Here is a 6341-nt window from a genome sequence, read left to right as displayed (position 1 = left end):
TAATTACGATAAACGGATCGAATCGGGTGATAAATCAGTGAAAAATAGCTTATCGGGTTCGAATTTGGCGAAACAGACTTCAGATTCGGATTCAGAACGTCGAAAGCATAAAATTTGATTTTTCAAAAATTTGAAATTTTCAGTCAAAATCAAAGTCAACGGGTTTGACTGCCAATTTCGAGGCATTCGGGTCCGAATTTCGAAAAACGGACTGCGGAATCGGATTTGGAAAGTCGAAAAATGTCAGGATATGTATACTTGGTCAAAGTCAAAGGTCGTTTAATGCCCGGTCAAAGCCCGTCAAAGTTTTGGTCAACAGTGGTCAATGGCGGTCAACGGTCAACGGGTCAATGGGTCGGGTCAACGGGTCTGGTCGGGTCAACGGGTCGGGTTGGGGTTGTAACCGGTCAAACCGATCAAATCTGCTCCAAGTCCGGTCAAACCGGTCATTTGGACCAACCCCACGCGTAGTGGCGGCGCGTGATGCCCCTTCCGGCTGCCTAAAAATCACTGAAAAATTCTTAAAAATAATTTTGAGCGATTCCGAGATACTTACAAAGCTCGGTTCATAATTTTGAACGGCGGAGAGCTCGATTTCAACAAATCGGAAACTTTGACAGCTTCACCTCATCACGCGCCGCCGTCGACGGAGACCAAGGATGACACCGGCAGACTCGGAATGATGAAAGGAACACGATGGTGCGGGAGGTGTCGTAAACAGATTATCGGATCGTTGTGAATCGACGAAAAACCAATTGAAATCGAGTTATTACCCATGATACTTCCGACTGAAATTAACGACGAACGGCGACGATTCACGACGAAAGGTTAGAGGGGTTTTGTTCCTCACTCGACAACGAACACGATGGTGGTTTCGGCTCGTCGATCGGAGGTCGGACGGCGAGTAGATCAGAGTTGAAAGTTGTTGACCGGGAGAGGAATTATGAGTGTATTTCTGTAGAAATACACGGGGAAATGGGGTTTATATTAACTCCTAAAGAAAAATGGTAAAATCATGAGTTTAGTCACTAAATTTCCTGCACTTCTTAAAATGGTCTACCAACTTTGAAATTTTACAATTTAATCCACTCTTAAAATGGTTTGCCAACTTTGAAATTTTACAATTTAATCCACTGTTTCTTTTAAAATACCAATTAAATCCAATATTTTATAATTTCTTAAAATTTAGCCCCTAAATTGGGGTGTTACAATTCTCCCATCCTTAAAAGAATTTTATCCTCGAAATTCATCCTTGTCACATAATTGCAGAAATGAAACTTCCATCAGTTCTTTCAGATCTTTCATGTAGCTCTTATAGAAATACAGGTCCTCCACTAATCCTTAACCAGTTGAGTATACATTCTCATCAGAATTCTCTCTCAGTCCAAGTAAATAATCAAAACAACTTTATCTTTGTGAAATCAATTCAGCCTTGGTTATGTGAATAGGCTCATAGAGCAGCAACATATCCCAATTTCATTTATGAAGTCGGGTCAGAATTTCTCAGATAAATAACTCTCACATGGCTCGTAAGGTACTTTACAGCGTTTAGACAGATGTTACTGATGTTCCTTTTTGTACAAGTATAGCCTTAACGGATAGAAGCTTCGGTTTACTCGCTACAGATAGGGACTCGACCCTGGAGTTTCGGCTTAGAGAGGTACGATTGTAGTCTAGGGGCATGTACTGATCAGACATCGGTTTGAAATTCGACCGGCTGGTCCAACTTGAAAATTTTGACTCAAACCATAGCTCTGATACCACTAAATGTAACCCCCCAGACCGATGCGGGTAACCCGATCCGATCTGGGTTGTCACATTAGGGTCACCGGAGCGACCCATTGTAAAAATAGCGAAAAAATTAATTTTTTTTATCAGAACATGTAAACTTATAAAATCATTTTTCTATATTTAAAAATAAAACAGATTTTCAGACTCGTATATAAAACAAAATACAATTACATGTCCCCTAATCACATATACCATACTCTGCAAACAACGTCGGAAGAACTCCCTTACTGAAGTAGATAGCTGCACTGGTACAATTCTTTTAACCTGCAATGTTGAGTAATAGAGTGAGCTTCGGAAAGCTCAGTAATACAGAACTACCAGATGATGTTGAAGAACATGCAGATACAGATAAACATATATTTCCTTAATGATCCATATATTTACATACCTTTATGTTGAGTAGAGATCCTACTGATATTTCAGGTGGTAATGGATAATGAGCTTTTAGTTCAGAGAAATATTTCGGATGTTTAGGTTCAGGAGATCAGAATAGGTTATTTAGTGTGTTCCCATAAAACCAGTAAAAAGATAAATATTTTTATTTTAAAACATATATATATGCACCCCTATCCTTTCACAATCTGTTTGTGTAGGTTCCCCGAAACCATACATCCCGCACAACCAGAAAAGCCCTGAGCACACAGCCGAGAAGCCTGCAGATAATCTTCCTCCAACAATAAACCCCTCAGATAAAACATTTCTCCGTCGGTAAACAGAGATATCAGAAATCAAAACAGAATTCAGATCAGATATCATAACAGAATCCATATCAGAAATCATAACAGAATTCAGGTAATGTATCAGAACATAATTCAAGTCGGAAATCAGATAAAATATTTATATAATTAAAGAACACACAAGAGTTTACAGATATTATTCAGAGGTACTGGATAATCTTATCAAACAGAAAAACACATATCTTCAGTATGTCGATAGAATGTTGGAATTTAAAGTCACTGTTGGAAGAGATCAATAACTGACGGAATCATCAGTTATTCAGAATGAGACTTGAGCTGATAAGGAATAATTGAAGGTTCAGGACATTTACAATCTATGTCGATTAATCGGATTATCGAACAACTCTTAGATGAATAATTCCCATAACTAATACTTATCAACTGGTCAATTCGTTGTCCTTCCAGGGTATTTACACTTTAATACCAAAAATTCTTATCCATAGATCATCTTCGGAATCATCACTGAATAGATCTTCCAATGTCTTTATTTCATTTTCACGCTTTCACTATATCATGAAATATTGACGTGCTTGATTTGTAGTCCATGATCCATAAGAACATTACATCATGTATGTTCATTAACGTTTCCAGAGTCATCCAAATCACTTACTTAATCCATAGTCCTTAAGGTTACTTAATTCATTTAGTAGTCAAGTCCATTCCAGTTACTTCTGAGTTTTCCAGGGTAATCCAAACGTTTCTGAATTTCAGATACATATTGTACTTCTATTCAATTCAATTTGGTCTTCGTGGTTGATTTGTCTAACGAATATCCATTTCTTATTGACGAATGCGATCTAGAGTTGAGCTGAGCTGAGTATTTCCAAAATTATCATCGAACCACACTTGAGAAGATGAACACACCTTCAATTGATACCTATGTCGTTCAGGTACTGATATATCATTACGGTTGATCAGCTCACTTAAGTTATTCCATAACTTCTAAAGGTAGTCTAACACCTATGTTTATTTGGATTCCTTAATTAATCCAAGATATTTACTTAATATAGGCCATAAGGGTATTTTGGTAATTTTGATGTTCAGTTTTATTCCATTCATTTCAGAGCTCGAGTATATTCAATCATTCCTGAGCTTGGTGATATTCTTGAGTCATTTACATTACAGGGGTATTTTGGTCATTTTACAGATTCATCATATTTCAATCCTTTCCTTCCTTCCGATCTTACTATTAAATTTAATTTTATCATTTATTTCAGTCCTTTCGAACAATTCTGACAACAGAATACCCCGACAAATTATTCTTCAGGTATTTACTCATAACTCGGATATTTCTGGGTTAAGTGTCTTCTCAGATTTTACAAACGGAATATCAGGAATTTTCCTGAACTAAGTCAGGATCTTAACAATCAAATTCGTACTTAATCGTGTTAAGTACGAATCCTCAAAGTATTTTTTCATTTAGGGTTAACTCGGACTATTTTACCCCTCAAGGGCATTTTCGTAATTTCTTAACCAGATAATTTCAATATTAACTCTTAACGAAAATAATTATAATTTAGAGATCCTATGATCAATTGCTTTCCCGAACATTATCTTATCTTGAAATGATTCCTTAATAGAATTCTAATATATTGCACAAACCCTCTAGGGGTTAAAAATCGGTTATCCGTATTTCGTAAGGAAAATCTAGCATTTCTTAAGCACATCTGTAGTTTTATCATATCAATATATCCTTTCAGAGTTATTAGTCAACTTCCAGGGACAGTTCTTGACATCTTACAACTTAAGGGTATTTTCGTAATTTTACCCTACCGGAGTATTATCATAATTTCCCATCCAAGTACCTTTAACATTTAACCCTTGATGAAATAAACTATAAGTTACAAATCCATGTTGATTTCTTTATCACTAAGCACAAAACTTGTAATTTAATTCTAATAATCCCTTAATTTCTTATAAAAATCATCTGAACCATAATCAATTACTGAACCCTTTTACCGTATTCAGATCAAGTGTAGAAAGTAATTAACTACACAAATGAGACCAACATTATCTTAATCATGCATTTACCAAGATTCACATGTTCCATAAAACATAAAGAGGTAGTAAAGTATTACCTCAATTTTTGTGCAATACTGATCGACCATAAAAATTCCATTCGAACGCCTTTGATCTTCAATTCAACTTCCAATAATTCCTCAGATACATATCAACATAAATTATATAAAAAACGGAGCTTAATTATGATAAACGGATATAATCGGGTGATAAATCAGTGAAAAACAGCTTACCAGGTTCGAATTTGGCGAAACGGACTTCGGATTCGGATTCAGGACGTCGAAAGCATAAAATATGACTTTTCGAAAATTTGAAATTTTCAGTCAAAATCAATGCCAACGGGTTTGACTGCCAATTTTGAGGCATTCGGGTCCGAATTTCGAAAAGCAGAATGCGGAATCGGATTTGGAACATCGAAAAATGTCAGGATAGGTATACTCGGTCAAAGTCAAAGGTCGTTTAATGCCCGGTCAAAGCCCGTCAAAGTTTTGGTCAACAGTGGTCAATGTCGGTCAACGGGTCAACGGGTCGGGTCGGGTTGTAACCGGTCAAACCGGTCAAATCTGCTCCAAAACCGGTCAAACCGGTCATTTGGACCATCCCCACACGCAGTGGCGGCGCGTGGGGCCCCTTTCGGCTGCCTAAAAATCACGAAAAAATTCTTAAAAATTATTTTGAGCGATTCTGAGATACTTACAAAGTTCGGTTCACAATTTTGAACGGCGGAGAGCTCGATTTCAACAAATCGGAAACTTTGACTGCTTCACCTCCTCACGCGTCACCGTCGACGGAGTCCAAGGATGACACCGACAAACTCGGAACGATGCAAGGAACACGATGGTGCGGGAGGTGTCGTAAACGGATCATCGGATCGTCGTGAATCGACGAAAAACCAATTGAAATCGAGTTATTACCGACGATACTTACGACTGAAATTAACGACGAACGACGACGATTCACGACGAAAGGTTGGAGGGGTTTTGTTCCTCGCTCGACAACGAACACGATGGTGGTTTCGGCTCGTCGATCGGTGGTCAAACGGCGAGTAGATCGGAGTTGAAAGTTGTTGACCCGGGAGAGGAATTATGAGTGTATTTCTGAAGAAATACACAGGGAAATAGAGGTTTATATTAACTCCTAAAGAAAAATAATAAAATTATGTGTTTAGCCATTGAATTTCCTGCACTTCTTAAAATGGTCTACCAACTTTGAAATTTTACAATTTAATCCACTCTTAAAATGGTCTGCCAACTTTGAAATTTTACAATTTAATCCACCGTTTCTTTCAAAATACCAATAAAATCCAATACTTTATAATTTCTTAAAATTTAGCCCCTAAATTGGGGTGTTACAAGATCAACTAATTGTTGGTGTTATTTTGTTTTATTTATTACAAGATTGTCGTTTCTTTAGTTCAAAAAATATTAACGATAAGTAACTAAAATAAAAATATAACATACCATCGAGTATAATTTTGATCAATTATTCTATACAAATATCATCTTATACTATTTTAAAAAAAATTATTTTGATCAAATATTTTCTTAAGTATAAGTATTATCATGATCTAGTTTCTCTAAATAGTTTATTACACATATTTTCTTTTTATATTTTCATAATGTGATATAGTAATAAATAATTATGTTTTTTAATTAAGAGTAAACTACATATGTTCACTGAAGTTTGGGTAAAATTTTGTTTTTCCTACTGAACTTTCAAAAGTTACGAACTTGTGATAATATTATCGATTTGTAACAAAATGATCACTCGACGTTAACATATATTATTAAGATA

Source organism: Hibiscus syriacus, unplaced genomic scaffold (assembly GCF_006381635.1).
Source record: "Hibiscus syriacus cultivar Baekdansim isolate YM2019G1 unplaced genomic scaffold, ASM638163v2 tig00110882_pilon, whole genome shotgun sequence".
Taxonomy (NCBI): domain Eukaryota; kingdom Viridiplantae; phylum Streptophyta; class Magnoliopsida; order Malvales; family Malvaceae; genus Hibiscus; species Hibiscus syriacus.
The sequence above is the reverse complement of the archived record's forward strand: the minus strand, read 5'-3'. Positions refer to the sequence as shown.